Below are 14,012 nucleotides of genomic sequence, written 5' to 3'. Positions count from 1 at the left end.
ACAACTTGAGTTTCAGCAGAAATAAACACGACAACAGCCACTATAGATTATATAAGATAATAAACACACGATTACGATAGGATATGGTCTGTATGTGATTTTCTTGAGATTGAATGTGTACATCTGAAATGCTAATTTGTACAGCTATATAAAAGGTTATAAACAGCATATTTTAACAACAGTAAACAACCAAATTCCACATGTGATCATAAAAGGAAGTTATTACAAACACTCGATGGTGGTTTGAAGTGAGTTCTGAGTAAAAGTGTACAATTAATCTCATAAATTGTCTTATGTAGCATGATGCTAATGTTAGCTCTAATGCAGCTGCAGAACAGGTCCAATTCCTCTTCATAATACATTTTGTCATAATACTTCATAAGGTCGCAAGAAAATGTTTTTTTGTATTTATTTAGAAATACTTTTGATAATAGATAATGGGATTGAAGGATGTGGCTTGGTAAACATTTTATTGCCAGTATAAAGGCTGATAATGGCTGAATAAAAACAAAATAATAATGATAAAAGAATAATAAGGATTATGTCTCATACCTGGCAGAAGTGTGAAAGGTTCTGTTTCCTTAAACTAGTTTCATGCATTTCTTTTTCAACACATTTACAGGTAAATCCTAGTATTTTAAATTTGCGATTAATAATGATTAATCGCAGCCCATGACTGTGATTAACGTGATTAAATTAACGTGATCAGCACTTATGTGTGATCAGCACATAATTTTTTTTATATATATATATATAATTATTTATTTTGCACGGGCAGTGCAGATTAAAAAACATTGCACACACACAAACTGTTTCTCATTCGACTGACGTGAGGTTTTTTTTTTTTTTCATATCTGCTTTATTTTGTGGACAATACAGGAAAAGGATTTTAAAAAAAAGTATTCTAATCAAATTTTATCTGAGATAGATAACTTTATAATTAAGGGCACCTGAAAATGTAATTGGGCTGAATACTGTTATTCAGCTTCATTTTTGAGTTCTGAATACATAATGCTGTTATATCCATTCTTTTGCAACCCTGCATATTACCATTTGATACCATCACTGTAAAATATATGCTCAAAGGAAGAGATATTTATTCAGTATGAATTTATTCCATTCACTTTTATCAACCTTTTTTTTCCCCCCCACTATGATGACATATTGTTGGACCCTGCCAAGGAGACGTCCTGCGTGTCCTTCCTTATCTCATTTGGGCCAGCTATGCCATGATTATGTTGGATTGTGGGAAACCCATCACCAGGATGTACTGTAGCTGTAGGGGGAAACATATGTGGTGTGAGGAGAGAACCAGAAGGCTAGAACTTGGAGGTCCAGTGTACCATCTGTTTCCCTCCCCTTCATGAGCCAGGGAGCCCTCGGAGCTCATAGTGAGATCAGCTCTCCCAAAATCCAACCCTAAAACAGCTTGTAATCCCAAAGGGGGGGTCATAACCATGTCCAGCAGTGGCATACAGCACTGGCAGCCAAAACAGCCTTGGGTCCTGTGTAAATGTCTACATACATCACATGCCATCATCTCGTTAAATGGCGGAATTGCTGCCATTATGAGAAAACCAAAGATGATTTACCCCAGAATCTAATTTTGGACATAAATCGTTACGTTCTGATGAATACGTTCTTCACTCACACAGTACAGGAATCTTTAAGTATGCCAACATGTGGCCTCAAGTTTTACCTTGACATATGTGCTTCCACAAATAGAAACAAACTAGCATTACTAATTTGTTTTATTCAGCGCAAGCATTATGTACATTTTGTCTCAGCATTGTGTGAAAGCTTTGTCTGTGGTTGCGTGCGGTGACAGTCAGTGAGGGAAGTTTTACAATGTAAATCAATACCGATCAAATCAATAAAAAATTGCAATGGGTTTTATTAGAATCTTTTTTTCTGGTTAATTTTCTCCCATACACAAACTTTCACTATTATCTCAAAATATCATTAATAATTAATCATTTAATATAATGTTTTAGATAACAACCCTATACGTTATAATATAGTGGACGAACAGAACAAATCATGTTCAGTATATACATGAATAAAATTTTTTACATAATTTGGAATTGCATTCAATATTTTTTACAAAATTTAAAAGTCAAAATTTATGCAAAAGATTTCATTTTGGATCAATTTTCGTGTAATTCACACGACTCCAGTCCATAGACTACTGTCTTGTGAAGTGAAAAGCTGCATGTTTGTCATAACTTCAAACCATTGCTTCCAGCTAAAATACAAGTCTTTTATCTATAATATTGCTTTCTCCAGTGAAAAAATTACCTCATCTGTAAAGGAAAACTTTACTCAAAAAATGAAAAAATGCTGAAATACTCAGGCCATCCAATGTGTAGATTGGAGTTTATTTCTTCATTGGAACATATTCCAATTTGACAAAAAGTTAAGTTTCCTTTTAAAGCAACTTAGAAAAAAGAAAATAGAAAAAATGCCTGCCTATTGCATGAATTAAAAATCCTTTGACATTACATGGATCTATTATTATGTGCATGAGCAAATTTTCTTAAACAACAGTTAATTTTTGTCACTTGTGTTAATTTTGAATGGACTTTTGAGGAGTTTCAGCCTCAGTTTCCCTTTATCTGACGGACTGCCACTGGTTGTGTGTAGCCTGCTGTGTTGGAATATGCCAAATAATCTTGCATTTGTCACCCAGCTCTGCATCATTGTGTGTGCTTCAGGCTAGCATTTGTCCAGACACCCAGACTTACCATTCAAACTCTCTCGCTCCTCCATTTCTTTTTATAGCTCTTTTACTAGCTCTTTTGATGTGGTGACTTGTCCTCGTACGCTGTTGGTACACATGCTGACTTGTTGAGATGGTCTTAGGTTTCATCCCCACATTCTGAAATTGAATTGAAATGAGTAAGACTGTGTTTAGCCCTTAAGCGTCACATCAGTGGAGTCCTACCACATCTCCTCTGATTGACCTCACCATGCACTACTGCCCAAAATAAGGCTGTAGATGAAGCGTGCAATGTTGTTGTTTCAGTCTGTGCAATTGCATGCTTCCTTTAGCTTCATCTTTTTTATTTACCTGTTTTTTTTTTTTTTTGCAGTATTTATAGAAGCCTGTTTATGTATCAGTTAAAAAAAAAATAGCATTTCTTATTTTTAACAATTCTATTCAATTCCAGTTTATTTGTATAGCGCTTTTCACAATACAAATCGTTGCAAAGCAGCTTTACAGGAAATTACATTTCTACAATATATTTAGTATAGCTTATCAGTGGTGACTATGTCAAGTTGATGTACATATGGCAGAAATGTACAGTAAACATCAGTTGGGGTAAGCGATTTCTAGTAGCCAATGTTTATATTTGAAATCATCAAAACAAATACGCCGCTACCCTGAAAGGATCTCGCCCCTATTTTGATAGCTTCGCCCCACACATATTGTACGCAAACCAGACGATTTTTAGTCATAATTTAGACTTGTCTATTTTGACTCGTAGTTATGACACACTGACACTTATAATTCTGACTATCTCATAATTTCAACTTTTTATCTCATAATTATGACTGTCAGAATTTTGACTTTTTGTCAGAATTTTGATGTCAGTTGACTGTCAGAATTATGACTAACTCATAATGTCATAACTTATTTCATAGCTATGAGTTTTTGACTCATGACTGTGACCTAGTATGTTATATTTCTGACTTTTAATAATTTTGAGTTTTTATGTCCTAATTATGATTTGCCAATGTGTTTTATTCTCATGCGTTATTCAGTGGGCTTTCATATATTTATGTAAGTAACTCTTTAAAACATGATTTCATATTGTATTTATTTATTTGTTTAAGTGGAAACGGTGTGAGCCAGTGACAATTTTTATTTTTTTGTTAGATGGATATTGAAAGCAGGATGAAGTGAGCGTGGATGCATTAAAAGCATTATCTCAGCATACACAATCCATGTGTGCGCCGTTTATCTGCTGAGTGAAGCAAAACACCTAAAAGGAAAGATTGTAAAGACATAATTTGCAGCTAAGTGCATCTGCATAACAAAGTTCTGTATCTGCATCATTTGCGCTGCTGTGCTATTATAAATTTAGAAATGGTCATGAACCATTTTTATGTGTTTTCAAATTTCACATTATGTGTGCAGAGTTTTCCCTATGGTTTTGAGGATATAGTAGAATCAATTAATCTTCATAGAATATCACACCTAAAGTCATGTATAAAAGCAGCTACAAAAGCCTAACCGACTGATACAAAGGGGTTTGTGGGTAATTTAGGCGGTGACCATATGCAAATGGCTTGTTGCTTGTGGGCTGTGCTCAGATGAGCGCAAATTGGTCTATCTCGAATTTGAAAACTTTCCAGCCAGGATGGCTTTGTCTGTCTTCCATTCACAGTGGAACAACTGCAGAAGGGCCTTTGGATCCCAGGTGACTCATTTTAAATAAATTATGAGGCAGAATATGTTGATAAAGCCAAATGACACATAAACAGCAGAGCCAGACTTGCCTTATAACTCATCCAAATGCATGGAGGGGTTTATTGAGAAAAAAAAAAAAAAAACGTGTGACCAGTCTTCTTGGAGCTCTCTAACAAATTAAATTGTTAGTCTCTGTTCTCTTCTGCCTTTCTAACCAAAGGTTACTGAATTCTTCTCTCGCCATGTGGACAGGCTGTGTTTTAAGTGTTATTGATACTTACCTGGCCCAGCTGTCTTCATATCTTATAAATGTGACAGTATCATCAAAAACAAGCCAGCCTAACTTTTATAAATAGAGCAGCTGGTCTTATATGGAACCAGCTGTAAAAAAAACCTCTCCATCATCAAGAACTTGGTGCTGCAGGCCACAGACTCCAGATTTCGTAGTTTACTGACCTCTTATTATATGCACTTTGCCAGAAACAGTGGGTCTCATTCTCTTATAATTGTGTCTACATTTTCCTATCCTTAGTGTATATGATGCAAATTTTTCATCAGGTGCTTAAGCACATAAATTTGTTCTTCCCCTCATTCTGATGTTGATGAATCCAAATTATTCTAAATGAGAGAGCACATGCCCGCAGGTGGTAATTAGCATAATACACGCCCCAAACTATATCTATATATACGTGCTTTCCACACAACCTATATATAGTCATTTGTCGCTCTCTGCAAGCATATTATTATGCTCACCAAAGATGCAGTCTCGTCTGAAAGCATAAACGCACATCTAGATTTTTGAATAAAACAAATGTGCCATTCACAAAACCAGTTGAAACTAAATTAACACTACAAAATGAACAATATAAAGGTCAGATCTCGTTCATAGTTTGTGAATGTTTATTAAAGATTCAGTAAGGAAACGCTCATTTCAAATGTCTTTGTGTGTGTACCTGTTTTTCTATTCAGGCGGGGACTTAAACCTGAATACACACAGACTCATGGGGACTCGTGTCATGGGTCACCTACATTGAGGTCCCCACAGGTAAACAAGCTAATAAATCACACACAATTAAGGTTTTTTTGAAAATCTAAAAATGCAGAAAGTTTCCTGTAAGGGGTAGGTTTAGGTGTAGGGTTGGTGTATGGCAATAGAATATACAGTCTGTACAGTAGAAAAAGCATTATGCCTATGCGGAGTCCCCACAAGGATAGCAAACCAGACGTGTGTGTGTGTGTGTGTGTGTGTGTGTTTAATAATCATCAGTAAACCAGCAGATTTACCAATCTCTAATAATTTAAATAACTCATATGTTGTTTGTTTTTCACAAAGAAGTGGCACACTTTCATTCCGTTTTTTTTTTTTTTACCAAAATTGTGTAAGAACCAAAAATGGACCAAAATGTAAGGCTTTTTAATAATTAAAGTCATGTTCCAGGCATGCTTTCAATTACCTCAATCAGTCAATCAATCATTAAATAAAGTTATGAAATTTGGAACTTAGCCATGCGCTTGAAATGGAAGTCTATGGGAAGGATTAGTTAGCCTGACTACGTCAGACTTCGTACTTCCGCTCAATTTCAGTTCGCTTCTGTACTCTGTATTCTGTAGCAAACCATCTCCCAGTTTATCTCCGGCTCCGCAGCAGCCGGGCCAACCAACGAACAGAGGGCGGGCTGAGAGCCGTGACGTAGACACTAAGTGCCGAATTTAAGATTGTAGTTTAGGTTAAGGAAATCTAAAACGACAGCGGACATGGAGAAAACAGGATGCTATTCGCTCTGTTGTGGAGAATATTCCCGGCATTTGCCAACTGAAGCCCGATCAAGAAGAGTGTTTGGTTCACATTTTGAATGCTGGTGATGTTATGGCCCTACTCCCGACAGGTTTTGGGAAAAGTTTAATTTACCAACTGTTACCGTTCGTCAGCGAGAAACTGGGGAGGCCAAAGTCCGGCAAGGCGATAATTGTGGATGCGTAGATTTACTTGACATAATCTGCAAAAGTCGTTCACAGCCATCTTCACTCCGGTATTTCACTCGATGGTTTTGTTTTTGCTGCATACCTGTGTTTACAGTGGAAGTTCGAGGTGGCTGAGCCGGCACATAACATGCATCATAACCAAACGTTATGTGATTGGCTTATGGGTACACCAATGATTTTAAACTTCAGACAAGCGCCCGCCCACGAGAAAGTAAACGCTTGTCAATAATGCCCTTCCAGACTCTGTCTACGAAGCAAAGTGAAGTAGCAGAGTTTGGTATTACCAGGCTAAGGATTAGTAGGTTTAGAAGCAGAAATTAAAGAATGTTTAGAAGCAGTTTGTTAAAGAATTTGCATTGATTTTTAAAAATGTTGGTAACACTTTAGTATAAGAAAAAATTCTCACTATTAACTAGTTGCTTATTAGCATGCCTATTATCAACATATTTGCTGTTTATTAGTACTTATAAAGCACATTTTCTGCATGACCATATTGTACATCCTTAATCCTCCCAATACCTAAACTTAATAACTACCTTACTAACTGTTGATAAGCAGCAAATTTATTGAGGCAAAAGGCACAGTTAATGGTTTATTAATAGCAAAAATTGGACCTTAAAATGAGGCGTGACCAAAATGTTTATTAAGTTATATAGTTTCCAGGGTTAAATTCTCAATAGATTATTAGATACTTGAATTTTTAACATTAGTTTAAATGCTGTAGTTTCCCCAAAGGCTTTTATCTTTAAGTCCATTGCTAAGTGCAAAATAAGGCAGGAGACAAAATTATTTTCTGTGTTTCTGTGATACTCTTCATGTAAGTTGTATACTCCTTTACCAAAAATACTAAGCTATTTCTTGGTAAATGAAATCTGAGACCAAATGCAGACACACTATTGCCATTTTTGAATTGCCTTTTTACTTTGCTTTGTGTGCCAAACAATGCTGCTATGAAGATAAGCACCTCTGGCATAAAAAAAAAAAAAATCAAACACAGGCTAATAATTCTCCCATTGTACTATTTTCAAAAGCCATGTATTTCCCAGACCTCTTGTTAATGGCTGATTACTTGGAAAATTGTGTTGCATGCGCTATCCTTGGATCTCTCAGCAGAATCCTGTTAGGGAATTCTCAGCAAGCTACGAGCGTGAGATAGTGGGAGAGATTACATTTAACTCACATCCTCCCCCTCATCATTAACAAGCTTGTTAGACGGGGTGTTTTAATGATGGGATTCCAAACTTGTTTGTTCGCCAGCTCGTTTTGGTGGCTGGTTTGGAGACAAATCATGAATGAAAACATGACCCGGTGTGCTCTGTGAATAATTGTGGAACAGTGAGTCATCAGCTTAGCCACTGCTTCCTTGTTTTATCTAAAGAGAGCTTGTTAAGACATGAAAGAATGTATAAAAGCACCCACCAGTGAAACAAAGTTGACATCCCTCTACTTCCTTTCTGGTGGATGGCCTGATGTCTAAATGACGCTCATGGCATGTGGTAAATGTGTGAGTGCTGTGAAGTGGCTGATGTGGCGTAAAACGGGTGAATCACTCGCACTAGCTAACATGACTTAGTCCGCTACCCGGCACCCGCATCGATGATGACCGCTCGATCTGATAGGGGAGGTTGGATAGAGGTTATTTTTGGGGCGAAAACTTGGCAATTTATCTCAATAATGAGTTTTTCTTATTTGTGACAGGGCAATTGTACTGTCTAAATTTGGGTGGGTATGTGTGGAGGTGAGTGCATGTGTCCTTCACTCTCTGCTTTTGGAAGTGAATGTCAACACCATTTGAGCAAAGACTTTTGAAGGGGCAGCTTTAGAGATTGAAGCTTTTAAAATCCAACGAGCAATCCCACTGTTTACAAGGCTGACAAGAATACAGAGAGAAAGAGACAAATCACAGTGGAAGAAAATCTGTTCCTCACACCATTTTGCTTAAAAGTGAGGCTCCAAACTCAAGAGTGATAACTTCGCTCCATGTTAAAGGGATAGTTTCATATCAAAAAGTAAAATTCTGGTATCATATACTTACACTCATGTTGCTGCAGATCCTTGTTTTTTCCTCTCTAGTGAAAAAAAGAGATGTTTCACAGTGTCCAATCTGTACTTTCCATATAATGAAAGTATGAAATCATCAATAAAAATAGGTTTTGCTTTGCAAAACGATAATTAGAGGAAACCGTAATGAGTGAGTATGTATCTTGGACTCCAAAAATAAGGGGAATTTGTTACTAAATTAAATCTAAACAGATTATTGTATGGCTATGCTCTTGTTAATTTACACTTTTTTAAATTTTACATCAGCATTTATAAGATTTATTGCATCTGAACAGTTTTAAGGTAAAGTGATCATGTTTTTGTCAATGGATAACCTGATTTATTTTGTATTGGATATTGAAAAAAATATATATATACAGTATATACTATATATTGCTAATATGCATTTCAGGATAAATAAGGTACAAAAGTGTACCTTTTAAAAGGGTTTTGTACGTCTTTTTTTCCTAAGAGTGTACAGGTTTAGAGCAACATTACGGTAAATGTATTATAATTACAATTTTTGGAGTTGTGTGTATGCGCCCCCTCTCTGTTAGCTTTTTTGTAATAGGATTGAAAGCCAAAATGAGGGCTTCAAAGCAGCAGGCATGCGTTTAACAACAAAGCACTAATGTTAGATAATTTTGAATGGTTAGAATGAGCAATAGCTTTAATGATTTATTTTTTACTGGGTTTTCCTTATTTTTTTCCTGCGTCAAACAAATGACACCCTCATGTGCTTTGACGCACATGCATGGCACCATGTCAAGCTACTGTTCCCTTTACTGCATTGTTATATTTAACAGTAGGCGATGAGTAGGCCTACATAAAATCTGCGCCCACAGAATTCTGCAGAAAGACACAGAACTGGAGCAGCCATCATTCACAAAGTCATCCCTCACACTTTATGTGGTTTATTAAACATTTTGGCTTATTAATTTTATCTACTGATAAGTGTCTAGGGTACAATGAGGGAGCTATACATTTTTTGCTATGACAACTAAATTAACACATTAGATGCCTCCTCAACCTATACATGCTAAACACATATGAAAATATGTTACAATGAAATAATTGTTTTTCCCTTACTCTTAAAGATAATAATGCTACTTCCCCAACAAACACCACCATTTCAGATTTTGAAGAATGATGTTGGATTTAGATCATTTTCACAGTTCTAACAATCCCTCTGATTACATCTGGTGTTTACTGCTGTTTGTTGTGGAAAGTGTGGCCTTTGCTTTCATTTAACCATCTCTAAATCCATTTCACACAAATCTTCAGATTTTTTCAGCACCCATAGAATCTGTCTGGGCCTATTGTTGAGGAAGTCACATCATACATATACACAAGAATGTTTTGGAATTGAAACAACTCCCTACAAGAGATGCATTAAGATGGGATCATCTAAAACATTATGTTAAATGTTTTTATATTGATAAATTATTTTATATTGATTGAAGCACTGCAGATAATATTTTTGTGAATACATGAGGGCTTGTCCAACTTATTTAGCAAGATGGAAGTAAGCTATTTTCTGTAAATGTGAAAGATTTGTGCTTCATTTGCTGCTATAGTTAAATAACCAAGAACAACAAAATGCAGTAAACAGTAAGACTTTTTGCACGACAAATCAGTTTGTCTATAATTATGACAATGGATCAAAATAATATGATAAGAAAAGTATAACTGTTTTGTACTGCTTGTTATATATATATATATATATATATATATATACACATACACATACATACATGCATACATACATACATACAGATCAAAAGGATTAACAATGCAGATTAATTTCACAGCCTTCTTTGATCATATTTTGATCAAAACTTTTTATTATTATTATTTACTTAATAATTTTAAGGCAACAGGTTTCCTCAATTTTTTTAAGTTAAGTCAACTTATCACTTTTTACAGTGTAGCTTGTATTCTGAAAAGCAAAAAATGCGGTCAATCCCAGACACTGGCTGAATGCAGCCATAGAGTATTGGGGCAGATTGAGGGTGACTGGTCTGACATCCTTAATGCCTGTAAATCACTCCGTAAAAATATGGATTACAGGCTTTGAGACTGTGCACCGCTGGTGTTTACAGACTCCATGAGTGATATGGTACACACACACTCACATAAAACCCTCAGGTGGACACACTGTTGCTGTGTGTGTGTGTGTGAGTGTGTGAGAGAAATAAGCAGGCCATGTGACAGCAGTGGCTGTGTGTCCTGAGTGTTCCGCTTTGTGACTGTGTGCTCTCGTGCTGTGCTAAGCCTCTCTGTGGTGATAATGGGAGATGGGAAGCGGAGTGAGGGGACAAATTCAGAATGAGAGGAAGTGATGAAGCATTCTGTCGGCCCCCTGTCGGCCCACAATCCTGCACGGCCCCTGATGGCTGTATTTATTGCCGGCCCACTTCCACCTCCTCTCTGATAACACGCATTGACAAACTCGCTCTCCCACACTTGCTCACCACACACACAAAAAGAGACAGAAGACACCTCAGTGGCAGCTGTGGGATGACACATATGCCCCCTCCCTCCTTCCTGTCTCTGATTCTTGCTTTCTGTTTCTCACCTCAAATCACCTCTCAATGTTTCTGTCAAGGTCTTAATACAGTGTGAGCCCCTGTTCCCTTTTGTGGATGTTTTTTTTTTTTTTTCTTCTTCAATAAGATGTTTATTCCTTCAATAATACAGTACAGTGTTTTTTACTTGCAAGGTGGTCTTTAAAACATTTAGGGCCAGATTTACTAAACAGGTTAAATTAGCATTAGAGCACAATTCCATAAAAGCGCCAATGGGAGGGGAACATTCTGTGGGTGATTTACTAACAATGCACACATTAAAAAACAGACGTAGCCAGATCATTTCTATAATGACCAGTGCAATCTACCGAAAGCAGCGAGAGAGCACCGCCTGCTTCAAGACATGCTTTTTTTGGGGATGTTAAATAATGTCGCAAATACCAGTAATTTGACGGGCGCAAACATTGGTAAATCGCATTGCGTGATTCATTTTAAGATTCTCCTGCCATAAATGTTGTGTCTGAAAGGGAAACTCCTACAAATGCATATTCAGTAAGGTCAGACGCAAAAATAACTGTGTCCACGCCTTTTCAATGCTAATTCTTCACTGCGCATCTTTAGTAAATCCTGACGGTAATATTTTAACTGCAAGCTGTTAGTAAATCTGGCCCTTAATGGCTGCTGCTCAGCTGAACCAGTACTGGATTTGACAATTGCTGACATTGTTCATGGCCGTTTAGTTCTGCAGGCAAGTTTTATTGACCCAATCACTTAAGCTATAAAATAAAATAAAATAACATAAAATAAAAATAAAATATAATCACAAAATAAAATAAAAATATAAAAATAAAATAAAATAAATATAAACATAAAATAAAAACAAAATAAACTATGAACATAAAATTAAAATAAAATAGTAATAGCAGCAGCAGCAGCAGCAGCAGTAGTAGTAGTAATTCTAAATAATAATACATATACAGGGGTTAAATTGAGATTTGTTATGTGTTTGTTATATTATTTACATTTACATTTAGTAATTTAGCAGACACTTTTATCCAAAGCGACTTACAAATGAGGACAATGGAAATATATATGTATTGTGTGTATGTGTGTGTGTGTTTTGTTTTGTTTTTTTTTGCAAATATGATTTATTCTAATGCAATATTCTCATCGGTTTTCTATCAGCTGTGACATAGGCTATAAATCTGCATGTTTTTTTTATATTTTATCCAAGGGATTTTTATTTTTTTGTAACCTTTTTATAGAGGGCATTTTCCCACTAATCTCATTAACTTTCATTTCAAATTCTTACATTTGATCTATAAATTCAATTATAATAATGTGATTGTTATATATCAAATTATCAAATTAAATCATTTACACTGAAAAATACAACTACATTAAATTATGAGATTCTTTAAAAAAAAAAAAAAAAAAGTTTGAATATTCAAACAAGAAATGGTGGAAATTATACTTTTAAACTGAATTAAAACGCCAGTAGGTGCCAGTAGTGAGCGTTTAATGAGGGAGTCATTGAGTCGTTCATTCAAACGATTCGTTCAAACGTCAGATTCATCAGATGTTTATGCATGGGCTAATGATACTTTGACTCAACCGATTCGTTCAAAACACTGAATCATTCAGCAATGAATCGGATGGTTGCTTTGAGATGCGCTGTGGTTCCGCCAAAAAAGTGACCTAATATTACTGTATTTGCTCATAGAACTGTTTATAGAGCTATTAAACAGTCGTAATGGTGAGTGATGTTGCCTAACTAACTGTATTTTAAATATAAAAACTTTCCATTTTGAATTTTTACCTCAATATGCTGAGTTTCTTAGTATTGCGCGTTTTGATTTCTCCTGGAGAGGCTGCGTGAACCTCGCCTCAGCAGCGCAACCTTATACTGTCAATAGATGCATTATATACAGTAGCTATATCCACTATTCGCCACTTACTCTAAATTTAAAAAAATCAGAATAATACTTGCGTTTTGGTGTTTACATAGTTATTTTTGGTTATTGATGTTTTAATCATTTTACTTGTGTGGCATTAATGAAGCGTTAATGTCGAGCCCTGGAGTCTATGTGCCGGGGCTTAGCCCCGGACGGCCCCGGCCCAATTTAAACCCTGCATATATAATAACTTATTACATGCAATATAATAATAATACTAATACATTTCATTTATATTTATTATTATTATTATTACATCAATAATTTATTATTATTATTATTATTATTATTATTATTGGCCTTTTTTATTACTGCTATTTTAGCCAACTCTTTACATTTGTGTGCACAAACCAAACTGTGGCCAGTCCATGGTTATGCTGCCTGCCAGAAAGACGTTTTTTTATTATTATTATTATTTTAGTCTTTGAATGAAATCTTTTATTTAATTGATTTATTTAGCTGTCTGTTAATTTAATATAATTTGTTTAACTAGCACTACGAGTCCAAAAAAAAAAAAATGTCACTTTTAGTTTATCGCTCTCTCTTTTTGCTCTGTCAATCTCTCTCAATTTCTCTCTCTGTGTTTTTTCAGAGCTCATTTTTATGGTGAAGGCTCTTTATTATCCATGTTTGAGGACGATGTTTGATCCATAATTGACCTCAAATTTATCTCGTTCAAAAAAACAGTTAATAAAACAAGGGTCACTTGTTCAGCACTCCAGCTCTTTCAAACTATGCTTGACCTCTTTTAAGCTGGCATGCCATTAAACATTAACATTAAATGTACAGTATATCCTAAGTTAAATTAAATGCATTTCACATACATTTTTTTTCTTTTTAATGTTGTTTGTGGAATGACTGTTGAAATAAAAGCATTTCGTATTCAAACTAATACTCCAGTTACTAACAGCAGCATATCTGCATATGCTATCCATTAGAGAACATTATCTATGTATGCAAGTATGTACTTATATGACTTCATAAGCAGGTTTCAGTTCTAATAGTACTTGCTTCAAATATTTATTACATCCTGAAACATTGGGATCAAGTACATTCTATAAATACAGTCGTGTCCTCTTGCTCCTTCCTGTC

General features: G+C 35.5%; 1 protein-coding gene across 11 annotated transcripts in view; it reads left to right on the top strand.

The window, feature by feature from the left end:
- The window catches only part of tsnare1 (T-SNARE Domain Containing 1), a 138,641-nt gene that overhangs the window by 6,559 nt on the left and 118,070 nt on the right, over positions 1 to 14,012 (top strand). Inside the window, exon 1 of one of the 11 annotated variants that reach the window (XM_058747957.1) lies at positions 12,626 to 12,721. The exons of 9 other annotated variants lie outside the window; for them this stretch is intronic. The gene's annotated coding sequence lies outside the window, so the exon portion shown is untranslated. Of the gene's footprint in view, positions 1 to 12,625; positions 12,722 to 14,012 lie in introns of those variants that run through there. One more of the 11 variants, XM_058747955.1, reaches the window with a different exon arrangement.

This window comes from Onychostoma macrolepis, chromosome 16 (assembly GCF_012432095.1).
Source record: "Onychostoma macrolepis isolate SWU-2019 chromosome 16, ASM1243209v1, whole genome shotgun sequence".
Lineage (NCBI taxonomy): Eukaryota > Metazoa > Chordata > Actinopteri > Cypriniformes > Cyprinidae > Onychostoma > Onychostoma macrolepis.
The sequence above is the reverse complement of the archived record's forward strand: the minus strand, read 5'-3'. Positions and strand labels throughout refer to the sequence as shown.